We start from the raw sequence: 13,912 nt of genomic DNA, 5'->3' as shown, positions 1-13,912 counted from the left end.
TTATTATTGTAGATTGTGTTCTATTTCTACTAGAGTTATAAATATAATATAATTAACAAATGTAGATTAAAAAGTAGATTGCAAATTTTGAGTTATCCATTTAAAATAAATCTTGAAATAAGATTTCCAGATTGAAGAATTTTTCAAATCAGATTTCATGCTCTAATTATTGTTTTAAGATTAAAACTACCTTTTTTTAAGATGTAAAATCTCTCAAATTCAAGAATTTTGTTCCTGTTTCTTAAAACATGAATTTGAAATCTTGGAAGTGCAAATTTTCTTCGGTATTTCTTAGTATTTTTGGGACATATTAATTTGGTATATTTAAAGACTAACGGGTAACAGCGGGTATTTCAAATTCGAGCATTCTCCACTGTAGCTTTCTTTCTTGATTCTGGTATTTTTGCTGTTAGCTAAATTTAATGTTTTTGTAGAATTTTGATCTTGATTTAATATTGGTTCAATTTTGTTATCAAAAATTATTGATTTAAGGTTTTGTTCTTGATTTTAGCAGATTTTTGTTGTTGTAAAATGTATGAGCAAGAAGTTGATTTACTTATATAATATATATATTTATATGCTAAACGTTGTTGTATTGTATTAGTGGGTATGAAAGTGTGTAAGAGCGTTAATGTGTGTGTGTGTGAATGTGAGTGTGTGTGGGGGCGTGTGGCACAACAATTGTTGTTGGCGTGAGCACACAAGTTAGTTGGGGTCAATTCGTTTGTTGTCGCTGTCGCTGTCGTTGCTGCTGTTGCTGTTGATGCTGTTGCTGTTGCTGTTGGCATGCTAATTGCCAGCGATAACCTTTGAAGCGTTCAAGTGTCAGCAATAACACACACACACAACACACACAGCACACACAACAACAACTACAACAACAATAAACAAGTCTCACACATGTCTCGACTCAATTCAACTTGACTCGACTTGAGTCGAGTCGAGTCGAGTCTGTGAATTCGCATTTTGCTACGTGAATTTAACATTTAAATTTAAATTAGTTTTTCGTGCTATGTTAAACTTGCAAACAGTTGCCACCTTCTGGCTGCAACAGCAACAGCAGCAGCAGCAGCAGCAGCAACAACTTGACTGATCAGCAATGGAATTTGTCAGAGCGTGTGACTTTCGACTCTTTGAAGAGTTGTTGCTGTTGCTGTTGGTGTTGGTGTTGCTGTTGCACTTGCTGTGGTTGTTGACGTGTGCCAATCACCGCATTGGTCAGCGACTGAAATTGAAATTGATATTGTTGACTAAAGAGAGTTTTTTTTTGTATTTCTTGTTTCTTTTATTTAGTTTCAGTTTTGGGCTAATAAAAATGCGATCGACTTGAACCTTAGCAGCTGCAACATCAGCAACAGCAACAGCGAGCCCAAGGCGCATCGCTGCTGTTGATGTTGCTGGTCGCTGTTGCTGGTTGCTAGTTGCTGGTTGAAGCGGCTGCTGCTGCTGCAGTTGGAGCTGCAGCTGATCATGCGCTCAACTCACGCAAAATAGTCGTGCACGACTCGCTTCGTGATTTTGTGTAACGAAGCGCCCAAAAAAATATCTAGTTGGATAGGTTCTGCTTTAAGATATTTGCGCGACTCTCCGCCTGACGCTGATGACGACAACAACAACAACAACAACAATAACAACAACAACAGCAATGCTGACTATGAGGACGATCTCATGACCAAAATAACAACGCAATACGCTGGAAATTCATCTTGTGTCTCCCTCTCTCTCGCTCTCTCGCTCTGCCTCTCTTTCTCTCGCTCCAGTTGCCCCATTGCCTCAGCTGTGTGCAACTGGCGACACTTGTGCATCATTTTGGTGACTGCTGCAGCTTTTCAATCTCCACTCGCTGCACTTCAACTTCGAGCAACTCGAAATTTTCAATGCACTTGTTCGATATTCAACAAAAATTCATTACATTTAATGAGCAATTATTTTTTTAAATAAATTATTAAATTTACAATGCTTGAATTAAAGTATAAATCGAGTTTTTTAATTTTCATTTAATACACCGAAGGTTATATTTGGTATATAAATTAGTATATTTGGTATATCGGTATAATTGTCTGAAAATATACCAAATTAAAGCACAAAATTAATATATCGGTATAATTTTCAACAAAACCATAATCTAGAAATATACCAATTGTATATATTAAAAACTTAATTTGGTATATCGGTATAAATTTCAAATAAAATATTTCATATACGGTATATTGAAGACTGTATTTGGTAAAACGGTATAATTTTCTACAAAACCCGTATTTTAAAAATATATTAAATTAATACATCGAAGGCCATATTTGGTATATCGGTATAATTTTATATAACTTCATTAAAAATATACCGAATAAATATACCAAAGGCTATATTTGGTATATTAATAAAGTTTTCAATAAAACCATCTTCAAAAAATACACCAAACTAAAATACCACAGACTATATTTGATATTTCGGTGTAGTACTATATTGAAAATATACCATATATTTTGTATGTTTTGAATGTTAGGCAAAGAACTTAAGACTCATTTTTTTGTCATTCTCAAGTATTTGTTAACTAACTTTTCTTAATTTATAGCAGGTATCAAAAAGAGCAGCACTCGCTGCCTTTATTATATTTCATATTCATGTTGATATTTTATACTTTTCATATTTAAGTAAATTATTTCTTGTATTTTATTTGTTTTACTTTGAAGCGTATTAAAAGTGCGTTATGTCATCCATTCGACACATTTACTAGACGTTGAAGTTATTGTTGTTTCTGTTTCTGTTACTGTTGCTGTTGCTGTTGAGTTTGTCTTACCTTGAAAATCACAGACTATTCCTGCGGCTGCTTCGGTGGTCGGAGGTCGGTCTAAAGTTGTAAGTCTTCAGTCTTCGGTCTCTGGGTTTTCCTTCTACTTCTACTTCAGCTTCAGCTTCAGCTTCGACTGGCATCTCTCAGTGCCTTGAGTCGCATTCGCATTCGCATTCGCATTCGCACAAGCTGTTGCAGTTTCGGTTTCAGTCTCTGCCTCAGTTGCAGTTGCAGCAGCCGCAGTTTTCATCTCCATCTTCGGCTTATGCCGAATGCCTGCCAGTTATTTGCTCCCATTGTTCGCAGTCGTGCTCAATATTGCGTTGCCAGTGCGATTGTCCGTCCGTCTGCCCCAACCTCATGCCTCCTTCTCCTCCTCCTCTCGCTTGAACGCACGCCATGGCAACGAGTGTAGCTTTCGTTTTTGTGGTCGAACAGACATGTCCTGGTCCTGTGCTTGGGACGAAGACGAAGACGAAGACAGAAACAGAGACAGAGACAGAGACAGAGCCCTGCGTTCGCCTCGAGTCTTTTGTCTTATTTGATTTATGAGTTTTATTGTGGCTCTCATTTTCTCAGTCGCAGTCTCAGTCGCAGTCGCAGTCTCAGTCTCAGTCGCAGTCTCTGGGTGTCTCCTGAGCTGCAGTGAGTGCTTTTCGTTATGGGGCTTTCAATACCTTTTGGGCGCAAGTAGCGTGCATTGATTTCTGCTCCCCTTGTGGCTTTGGCACTGCCAAATTTGGAGGACCCAAACCACACCACACCACACCGCACTGCACCACAGCATGACGCTCTGCACCTCGGTCCATAGATCATTTCGATCAGACGTCCCATGCTCCCCGAGAGAGCTGAACACTGAACACTGAACACTGCTGAGCACTGAGTCAGACAAGTGTGACTTCGTTTTTTGTTCGTTTTTTTTTTGTTCGCTTTTGTCCCATGCCTCTTGTCGCTTGTCTTTCGACTTCAACTCTGAGTCGATCTGCACGTTGCGTGGGCGTGGGAAAAATACGATCAACTAATTAGCCTAAATGCTCATCTCATTGATGGAAACATTCAGTTGCGCACACGAATTAGTTTCCATTTGTTGAGCAAACAAATAAACGAGATTGAAAAATCATGAATTTATTTCTTGTTTATTAAATGAAGAATTTTTAATCCGGGAAGTGCAAATGTTGTAATTTTATTACTTCATTTATTGTGATAACGAACAAAAAAAGAATTTTGAATGATGGAAATGCAAATGTCGTTATTTTATTACCTATTTTATTGCATAACGAACACAATGAACGAATGTAAATCTTAATTAAATACTTCATTTTTATTCGTTGCCTTAAATTGAAGATATAAAGTGATGAATACTTTAATTTGTGTATAATAATAATATCAAAATATTGTATATAATTTAAATATGATATATATACATATCTTATTTCAAATACAAAATATTCTTAAAGTTTTACTAATAAGCTAAGAAACCAATATTTAATACTAAAATTGTTATAATCGAATGCTTTATAAGAATTTCACTTTTATGCATAATTTTTTATCGTAAATCCATGGTTATGTTTCATACGATATGAATTAACAATACTATTTATTCACAAAAAGGAAAAAAAATTAAATTTTACAAAAGTTAATCCAAAATCGAATTATGTACAATCAAATATTTATTAAAAAAATAAAGTTAAATTTAAAAAAGTTTATTAATTTCACCTTATATTTACAATAAAATATTTACTTAAAAAAATATATATATATTTCATAAAGTTAATGAAGAATCACACTATATTTACTATAAAATTTTTACTTCAAATAATTTAAGTTGTAATGCCAATAAAAAATTCATAGCTAATACTAAAATTGAATAATATTCAACACTTTTTCCAACATACTTGTATTTTAAAATGAAATAGTCAAATTAAAAAAAGTGAAATCGTCTTTCGCAGCCGGTAGGATTCGAACCTACGCTCCCAGAGGGAATCTGATTTCGAGTCAGACGCCTTAACCACTCGGCCACGACTGCTGCGATCTTCCCTCCTGCCAATTGTGCATAATGAACTCAGGTCGCAACAGTTCAGCATTGTTCTATTTATAGAACCAAGCGAGAACGCAGTGTCAAGGGAAATTGCAATAACGGGGACTGCGCTTAAGTCCTGAATTAGGATTAGTTGGGTAAATAGTAAAGATAAACTGATTGCGACTGCTTATAAACAATATTACTATGATACATTCTACTGATAAATTAATGATAAATCATCAAAACTTAGCTACAAATTCTACCAAATAGATTTATAAAAGTTAGATCTATTGAGGTACCAATATAAGGTTTATTTGGGTAAACGCATTAAAGATTTTAATAGTACTTAGAATATTGGTCTAAAAAGTGTGTCAAGAACATGAAAATCCTAATGATTGAAAACATATCTTGATTTCAGGAACATTTGAAATAAGACGCAAATTCTTGTTAATAAAAGGAGAAAATCTGAAAGTTTTAGGACCAAAAAACGTATCATATTTAATTAACGCATTCAGCTCTATATGTTTTAAAAGAAATAGTAAAGATATAGACTCTAAATATTTTATTTTCATTTAGATGAAATTTGTAAGATTGTTAAAAGTTAATTTGCTTTCTCGAAATAATATTACCGTGATTGTGTCAATATTAATAATATTAAATGATGGCTTATTCTTTCTAATAGTATGATATTTTATTATTGTTATTATCATAAATGATTAATACAAGACTTCAAAAAGGAATTACTTATTTAATGATAACATCTTTAGTAACAACTTAAGAATCGATATCAAAAATTATTATAAATAGTATTATGTTTAATATTAGAAAATAAAATTCATGTTTCGTACATGATTTGAAATATTTTCTCAATAATTTAATGAGCACTGGCTTAGTGACAGCTTAAAAATCGATACAAAAAATCGATTCTAATCCAACTAAAATACACAAATATTATATATACTTTTATTTGCGCAGTAAACTATTTTCTGTTTTAGTTCAGAAGAAGAGTTTAATTGAACTCCACAAGCACATTTTTGTATTAGCGATTTAGTTATTTGAATTTGAGGCAATTAACTTTTTGTTCATCGGCCTGTTTTTGGCTGGCAGCTGATTCCATCAGATTGGAGAGGAGGAGGAGGAGGGAAACAATTGGCTTGCCATAGCCAAAATAATAAATAATTGAATGACCAGAGAGTGCGTTTGTCTAGTTTGCTGTTGGATTTGGGTTGCCTCAGATTGGAATCGGACAACAGCGTTGGCAATGGCAATGACAACGGCAAACGGCAACATGCCACATGACCATGGTGCACATGCAACGACGAGCAGAGCTCATCCAGCTCGGTTGCCCTCTGTCCAAAAAGTTGCCACAAGCGAGAGCGAGGCAAAGCGGGCAACTAGCAACTTGCAACTTGCGGCTTGCGACTCGCGCTGCGAATTAAGCTGTTGACACATAACATCATGTCGCACTTGTCTGCTGGCACAAATCTCACCAGCTGAGTGAAACGCGCGCACAACATGAGCTGCGACTTGCAGTTGAAGTTGCACTTCGAGACGGAGACGTAGACGGAGTTGGAGTCGATGTTGGAGTTGGTGTCGGAGTCACAGTTGAAGTCTGGAGCGGAGCGAGGCACAGGCTTCGAGCCTCGAGCACAAAAAAAGGCACCATGTTGAGTGTACAGCCAACAACGGGAACGACGACAACAGCAACAACTACAGCAACAACAAGAACAACAACAACTGCAACAACATGGAGATCAAGTCCAGTTTGAGGTCCAGCTCAAGTCCAAGACGTTGGTCAAAGCACAACAAATCTTGCGGTATGTTATCGCTGCCAAGACTCCGACAACAGCAACAACAACAATAACAACAACCACAACCACAACAACAACAACCACAACAACAGCAACCACAACAACAGCAACCACAACAACAACAACGTTGAACGACGCTGGCAATTTGTGATTGGATTGTGACGGTTTTACTTATATAAATATCAAATAAATACTATTTATAGTCGGTTTGGCCCGCAGTTTCGCGTTAAATATGAACACGTAAGAAAATTTCAATCGAGTGCGCTCGACTGTGAAATACCATGTTCAATTAAAGCAGCCAAGTGCGGTATTATTGTTAAACTATACCAATTGAAAAGGAAACATTAAACTCCAAAATATACCAAAAGTTATATATGGTATATTGGTAATCTACGTAATAATTAGCCTGAGTAATTCTGTAATACATTAATTTAATACATTATAAATCGCTAAAATATACACAAAGTCATACTTGGTATATTGATATACTACCACATTGAAAATATACGAAATTGTCGACCCAAGTAATTCTGAAATATACCGATATGAACAGCTATAATATACCAACATCCATATATGGTATATCGGTGTACTACAACAACCAAAGTCTTTCTGAAATATACTAATTTAATACATTATAAAACGCTAAAATATACCAAAAGCCATACTTGGTATATTAATATACTACCAAATTGAAAATATACGAAATTGTCAATCTAAGTAATTCTGAAATATATGAACAGCTATAATATACAAAAGTCCATATATGGTATATTGATAATTCTGAAATATACCAATTTAATACAATATAAAACGCTTAAATGTAACAAAAGATACAAATATATGGTATATAGGTACACTACCACAATAAAAATATACCGTACAGCTCAAAATATACCAGATTGTCAACCAAAGCAATTATAAAACGATAGTTGCATCCATTATTTCACATATTGCATTATTTCAAGCTCATTTCTAAAATTCAGAAATCATAAAGACTTTTGATTTGATTGTTATCTATACTATGCTTGAGTAAATTAAAGAAATAATATCATAGGGTTACATATTTTAATATATTTTGCGCATTACATTATATTGAATCCATTTTAATAAATTGTAAAATCTTGATATTGGTTATAATAGTAAATTTAGAATAACTTATCTTGAAATGAGATTGTGTTTAGGGCCAAATTTTGATTTCAAGAATATATAATATGTTACTTATTCTTAATGTAAGAAGAATGAAAAAATGTAAACAATTAATATTGAAATATTTGTGATTGTTCGTTTAAACTTAAACATTAGTTTGCCTTTTTTGTATATAATATTTTTAATTTTGTTAATAGATAAATAAATGTCAATTAAAATTTCTAAAAAATTTATGTGATGCGAATTGGAGTTTTTATACTGAAAATTCGAATTTTTAGTTTTAAGAAACAACAAGAATTAACTAAAAATGAAGATCTTTAAGAAGCTTTTAGTTGTTTTTTGGTTTCTACTTAAATTTTGTAAACTTGATTTTACATAGTATGTAGTATTAAAACAGTTCTTAAAGCCAAATTTCCATATACATACGTAGTTTTAATATAATTATGTGCTTAAGATATTTAAGCAATTTATGAAATTCATTTCATAGTTTCATCTAACGAAATAGTTGATTGTAAAATAAGTTGCTTGATAAATTTTGGAGGAATATTAAGCCTTATTGGCTGATGAATTCAAGTGACTCGTTGAACATGAAGTGAGTGTGCTGCTTAATGTGTGCGAGTGTGTGTGTGTGTGTGTGTGTGTGTGTGTGTGTGTCATCAGTTGGGGGCAGAAAGGACATGCGAATGCTGCATGTGGCACGTTCAGGCAGCGTATTGTACACGTTTGCGTCACTCATACGCCGTGTGCGCCGTTCGTCGTTTTCCGTTTGCCGTTGTAGTCGCCATTTTGTTAGCCGCCATTTGCTTGGCATCATCAATTGCAGCTGACACGTCATCCATCTTGGCGGTTGCAGTCACCTCACCGCCAAACGTCAGGAGGGTGGAGGGGGGCGAGAGGGAAGAACTTTGGGTGGCAATGTTGCAGCTGCTGGTGACCGAAACGCATAGCGAGGCCTGCGGCAAAAGTCCTTTAAACGACCTCTGGACGCTGTTGGCTGTTGGCGCCGAAAAGCTGCGGCTACCAGCAACAACAGATAGAGTGGGAGAGAGTGGCAGAGAGAGAGGGAGAGGAAAAGAGGGAGAGGGAGAGGGAGAGAGAGAGTCGGCAACTGGGGAGCCGTAGTCCGCACAAGATTAGAAAATTCGACGTTGTGCAGCAGGCGAAATTAAAATGGCGACGAGAAAGGCAGGCAGCAACAGCAGAAGCAGCAACAACAGCAGCAGCAGCGATGCCATCACGAATGCATGTTGCAAGGGATGCGGCTAAAAAGCTGTGGCAACGCAGGGGGCGGAGTCTGAAGGAGGCTGTGAATGTGTGTGTCTGTGAGTGTGTGTGTGGCTGCTGGGACTCTCGACGTGCGACGCTGCAGCCATTAAAATCCACAGCTGCCGTTGTTGTTGTTGTTGCTGCTGCTGTTGCTGCCACGGCACGGGGCACGTAAAATGGTCGTCGGCAGTTGGCAGTTGCAAGTTGGCAGTGTGTGTGGAAGCGGAGGCGGAGGCGGAGGCAGAGGCGCTTTTTGTAACGCACGCAAGGACATTTGAAGGATAAAGTCGCGTGAGAGAAAGCAGCAGCAGTTACTGCTGTTTGCTGCTGTTGCACCAGCTGCAGCAGCAACAGCAGCAACAGCAGCAACAACTGCACTGAGCTGCCGTTACTTGGCATACGAAATCAACTGGCCCCAACGAGGGAGCCGCGCGACTAAAGTAGTAGAAAAATTGAGTAGTAAATAAATGATAAACGAAAATAAAATGCAAGGACTCGCTCCCACACACACACACACACACATACACACACATAAAGAGAGCGATAAAGTGACAGAGGGAGGGAGAGGAAGTTACGTACACACTCTGACAGGATTACAAGAATACTCGAAGGACCAACAATGCCAGGCAAACAGCCAACATCACAGCAACTGTGTCCCCCCTACCCCTCCCCCTCATCACACTGTGTGTGCTTTTTTTTTGGTGGCAACTAAATTCACATTTGTTGTACGTACAACATTGCACCTCAACTCAACTCAACTCAACTCAACTCTCGATGCTTTTGTCTGCTTTAGCCCTATGGTCCATGACTTTTAGCAGCAACTGTACCGCATAGTCTTGTTTCTCTTGCAATTGAAATCGATTCAATGAACCGCAACTATCAAATACGAGTATGTCATGCACTTTATATTAGCCATTTGCTTGCATCTTGCGCATTTTTATCACTTTTGAATTACTTGCAAAACTGTTCAGTCTCTTTTGGAGTACCGATTTTCTATTACGTAGAAGAGAATCTCAGAGAGGGAGAAACGAGAAGAAGAGTATTCGGAAGTTAAGAAAAAGTATTAAAAATAATGAAATTAATAATTGTAATTGAAATAGTGGTAATGATAATACTAATAATAATAATAATAATAATAATAATAATAATAATAATAATAATAATAATAATAATAATAATAATAATAATAATAATAATAATAATAATAATAATAATAATAATATATATAATAATAATAATAATATATATAATATATATATATATATATAATATATATATATATATATATATATAACTTTAATTTCCTATTAAAATTGTACTTTTTTCAAATCAAACAAAACATCAAAAACACATGAAATACCTTATAACATATGTGTTATTTAAGATATTGCATTCTTGCTCAATTTTCAGATTTTCCTTGATTTAAGAATATATCTTTTTGGTTTAATTTTGATATACAAAAAAAGATTGTATTCTCAATGTTGACGTGTTTTTTCTTTCCGTGTAGATAAAGAATATTCTGAGTTTAGTAAAATAAACCTTAAAAAATATTAAATTAAATAAGTAAAGAAGTTATCGATTTCTTGTTCATGCATGTAATAATTTCAATAATATTACTCCCTTAAGAAAATAAACAAAATCCTAATAAATATTTATACAAGCAATTCAAATAAGTTTTTTTTTATTATATTATTTTATTTACAATCTATCTATCTAAAGATAATAAGTTAGTTCGGTGACAAAGGTTATTTGCCCCTTTGTCAACAATTTATAATTCTTAAGGACGTTTTTAAAAGTAAAACGTTTCTTGTCTTAATACTTAAGAATTCTTACTTATTTTTAAGTGGTTACTCCTTTAAGTGGCTATCACCTTTAAGACTTTAAAACTCAAAGTTAAATCAACATATGTTGTTGTACATTCATGATTACAAAACAGAATGAAGATGTTAACATAATACATAGCTTAACATAAATAAGAGTGCTTACAGAACAATATTAATTAATTAACGTTGCCTGATTATTTTCACAAAATATATTTCAGCTGTACTCAATTTTAATGATTCGTGATATTGGTTTTCATTTGTATTCTTTAGGTCAATCAAATGCTATTCACAATTGTTCATTTTTGTAGAAGATTCAATGATGTTTCAAATGGTTGCAAATAATTTTTGTTAAAAGCTTTCAATAGTAAAAAAGTCTAGTGTATTTTGTGTGCTGCTTGTTTCACTGCAGTCGCGACACGTTTTTTTTTGCTTGGGATTTGTTGCCAGCACAACGCGTTGTTGTCGCAAGTGTGCCAACTGTGGCAGCTGTTGAGCTGTTTGTGGTACAGCCAGGAGCAGGGCAAAAGAAGAAGAAGAAGAAGTAGTAGTAGAAGAAGAAGACTCAGCTGAGGATGAGTCCAAGCTTTTGGTATTGTCAAAAGAACTGGCAAATACCTAATTAAAGTCAGCTACAGCTCGAATTCTCGATGACGATGCTGATGTTGATGACGTTGATGATGCAACTGCCTCATGACGATGATGATGATGGCGATGATGATGATGTGGATGCCACAGCAGCGGAGCAGCCGCTTAAATAAATTAAATTCAATTTTAAGCGCAGCCATTGGGCGCCTACGAAAATGTTCATAGCTAAGCTGCAGCTAAGTTGACCTCTGTCAGTCAGTCGAAGTCGAAGTCGAGGCAACAACAATGGTTGCAACGACAACAACAACAACAACAACAACAACAACAACAACAACAACAACTGCAACGGTAATCAGTGCCACATAACGCACAGGCCGCAAACTAAAACGCGCAACGCAAAAATCGTGCGTGCCCTTAAGACGCTCATAAAATAGGCAAACGGCGCTGGCCATGGCCACAAAACCAAAAAAAAAGAAGAGAAAAGAATCAGAAATGTTTTCTTCGAGTCTATCGGTAACCGAAATAACAGCAACAGCAACAACAATAGCTGCAACAGCAACCACAACAACAACAACAACAGCTGCATGTTGCCACAAAGAGATTGGCTAAGAATGGGTAGGTTAAACGGGTGGCAAGCAGCAGCAGCAGCAGCAGCAACAGTTGAGGGGCAGGTGAAGCTGTGTGGCAAGTAGAAGGAGATGAAGGAAGAGGAGGGAGGGGGGCAGCAACTGCACGTAAGGCACGACTTTTTATTATGCTTTACGTTCTTCGCGTTCTGAGGCCAACGGCGCCCACCCGCCTGCGCTTTTTGTCTCGGCCAAAGAATCTGCAGAAAATCTGTTTTGGCCATTGCCATTGCCATTGCATTGGAATGCATAACAACAACAACAACAACAACGACAACAACAACATCGACGACAACAACAACAACAACAACTGGGCAACTGCTGCAAAGCGAGATAGAAAATAGTGCAACGAATGACATTCGCATTGCTTGCTTCGTCGCTTCAACTTGCAACTTGCAACTTGCAACTCACAACTGGCAACTGGCAACTTGCAACTGGCAAGCTGCAAGTTTATGGCGCCCGCAACGAAATTGAATTGTGGCCTATCTATAAAGTATCTCGATCGGGCCAAATGACCAAGATAAACCACTTAAAATGGCCAAATCTCTCGACTCAGTCAATCGAACACTTTTATATTCATTTAGAGTACAATTTTTTATTGGCTGTCCGCATTGCATATTTTCAATTAGTCAGTCAATATTTATATCAATCGAACAAGAAAATCTTTCTTATTGCTTTAATATGAAATTAAAAAATACAAGTGAACGTGTTTTAAAATGAGAAGAAAATGTAAGAAACATTATCATTAATATCGACTCAGTCACTTGAGCACTTTTATAATCATTTTTCAGATGACTTCCTTTAAGTAGACTCCAGTTTTATTGGCTGTCCATGGCATATTTTCAGTCATTCAATATTCATTTATAAATACAACAAAAAAAAATACATATGGGTAATTCCATGGCGAAATTTTGTCCCGTGCGAGACTTTTACAGTTCACTGCAGTGAAAATAACATAAACTGAAACAATTTTAAAAATAAGTGAATGTTATTCTTAAAGCTTTAGATAAGCACTATATTTAGAGCTAAGATTGATTTTAGGAACTTGATCTGTTTTCCGATAAAATATATAATTTCGTTCATTTTTTTGGTTTTGCGTACGAATCGGTTAATTTTTGCAATTATCATATCAGAAAACAAAACAGAAAAAAAAATTCCAAAACCATTCTTAGCTCTAATTAAAGTACTTATCTAGAGCTATAAAAATAAACTTTTCTTATTTTCAAACTTGTTTGAGTTTATGTTATTTTCAATGTAAAGAGTCTCGCACGGGACAAATTCCGTTTTGGAATTACCCATATTTATTACTTTCGTAAAATAATATGAACTGAAAAAGTATGCGTGATAGTTATTAAGAAAGAGAAGAAAATGTAAGAAACATAATATACCATTTTAAAATTTTAAGCTTCAGCCGAGTGTGCTCGACTGTGAGATACCCGTTACGCATTTCGAATAAAAACAAAACCATGCCTTATTATTCTTAAAATATACCAAATTAATATACCCCAAAAATACTGAAATATACCAAATGTAATATTGTGTATATTGGTATTGTATTATATTAAAATATACAAAAACGATATAACACAAAAATTCTAAAATATACCAAAGGTTGTATTATTGGTATATTGTTGTCGTAATATAATCGAAATATACCAAAATAGTATATCGCAAATATACTAAAATGTACCAACGGATATATTTGGTATATTGGTATTGTAGTATATTAAAATATATAAAAATTATATATTACAAAAATACTAAAATATACCAAAGGTTACATTATTGGTATATTGTTGTAGTGCTATGTTCGAAATATACCAAAATAGTATATCGCAAAT

The 13,912-nt window shown here is 35.2% G+C and overlaps 1 non-coding gene across 1 annotated transcript; it reads right to left on the bottom strand.

Moving 5' to 3' along the window:
- Positions 1–4,735: 4,735 nt before the first annotated feature.
- Positions 4,736–4,817, bottom strand: Trnas-cga (transfer RNA serine (anticodon CGA)). The gene has a single exon. It is a non-coding gene; the product is annotated as a tRNA-Ser (tRNA).
- Between the last annotated feature and the right edge of the window lie 9,095 nt (positions 4,818–13,912).

The sequence above is a fragment of the Drosophila sulfurigaster genome, chromosome X, assembly GCF_023558435.1.
Source record: "Drosophila sulfurigaster albostrigata strain 15112-1811.04 chromosome X, ASM2355843v2, whole genome shotgun sequence".
Taxonomy (NCBI): domain Eukaryota; kingdom Metazoa; phylum Arthropoda; class Insecta; order Diptera; family Drosophilidae; genus Drosophila; species Drosophila sulfurigaster.
This window is presented reverse-complemented; position numbering and strand designations above follow the sequence as displayed.